Below are 1,772 nucleotides of genomic sequence, written 5' to 3' on the forward strand. Positions count from 1 at the left end.
CTGAGGAGTGGCTGGTGGGTTTGAACCACCAGTCTTCTGGTTAGCAGTCAAGTGCCTTAAGCACTATGCTACCAGAGGTCCTTAAATAAGTTGTCTGTAATTGATGCTCCTAACTCCCACTCTTTGTTGTTGTTGTTGTTAGGTGCTAACAAGTCAATTCCACCTCAATCTGACAGTGTAGAACTATTCCATAGGGTTTCCCAAACTGTAATTTTATGGGAGATCATCAGGTCTTGCTCCTGTAGAGCTGCTGGGTGGGGCTGAACTGCCAACCTTTCTGTTAGAAGCCAAGTGCTTAACCATTGTGATGTTCCTTAATGAACTGCAATCTGTATTCTGTCTCTGCCTTGAACTAGTTTTGCCAAGTTTTCAATAGCTGCTTGTTGCTAATGAATAGTTCTCAGTTGTCATTTTATTTGGCTTTTCAACAGGACTCAATGTGCCCTCTCTCCTTAAAACACTCTCACCCTTCACTTCTTGCATATGCTCTTTTGAATTTCCTTCGCCCTTTCTGACGGCTCTCTCTCTCTCTCTCTCTCTCTGATTCCTTTTCTTCTACATGTTTTTTGATGTTTTTGTCTTTCATGATTCTGCCCTGGTCTTTGTCTCTTGTCATTCCATGTCCTCTGAGTGAGCTCATTTAATTCTCTGACTTCCTATACCATTCACACTGTGAAGACTTCCAAGTCAGATCTGCCTTGTGAGCTCCAGAAAAAAATATATCTGCTTGCCAACAAAATCCATCATTTGTATGAAGGCTCCATAGGCCTGAATCTGGAATAAAAAGTATTTATGTTTCCTGCAATAACTGCTCTTTCTTGTCCTTTATTTTAAGGAACAGTAGCATCTTCTTCCTGGCTGAAATATTGCTTTGTACAAGAAGCCCTCCCTGATCACCTTCACTCTTTTTGGTCTCACTTCTGTGTTGTTGTTGTTGTTGTTAGGTGCCGTCGAGTCATCTCCGACTCAGAGCGACCCCATGCACAGCAGAACGAAACACCGCCCAATCCTGCGCCAGCTCCACGATCTTTGTTATATTTGAGACCATGGCCGCACCCACTGTGTCAATCCATCTCATTGAGGGCCTTCCCTTCTTTCGGGGACCTTCCACCTTACCAAGCAGGCATGACATCCTTCTCCAGGGAATGGTCCCTTCTGACAACATCAAAGTATGTGAGATGAAGTCTGGCCATTTTTGCTTCCAAGGAGCTTTCTGGCTGCACTTCCTCCAGGACAGATTTGTTAGTTCTTTTAGCAGTCTATTGTACTTTCAGCATTCTTCACCAGCACCACAACTCGAAAGCATCAACTCTTCTTTACTCTTCTTTATTCATTGTCCAGCTCTCACATGTATATGAAGCGATTGAAAATACCATGGCTTGTGTCAGGTGTCCTCAAGGAGACATCTTTGCTCCTAAGTGCTTGAAACTGGTCCTTTGCAGCCGATTTGTCCAGTGTTATACATCATCTGATGTCCTGACTGCTACTTCCATTGGCTTCGATTGTAGAACCAAGCAATGTGAAGTCTTTGACAACTTCAATCTTTTCTCCATTTATCGTGATGATGTTTATTGATCCAGTTGTGAGGATTATTGTTTTCTTTATATTGAGATGTAATCCATACTGCAGACTGTATTCTTCAATCTTCATCAGTAAGTACTTCAAGTCATCCTCACTTTCAGCAAGCAAAATTGTGTTGTCAGTGTATTGCAGGTTGTTAATGATTCTTCCTCCAATCCTGATGCCATGTTCTTCTTCATATAGCCCAGCTT

The sequence above is a fragment of the Orycteropus afer genome, unplaced genomic scaffold (genome assembly GCF_000298275.1).
Source record: "Orycteropus afer afer isolate SDZICR_OR568_19922 unplaced genomic scaffold, OryAfe1.0 scaffold00517, whole genome shotgun sequence".
Classification (NCBI taxonomy): Eukaryota; Metazoa; Chordata; class Mammalia; order Tubulidentata; family Orycteropodidae; genus Orycteropus; species Orycteropus afer.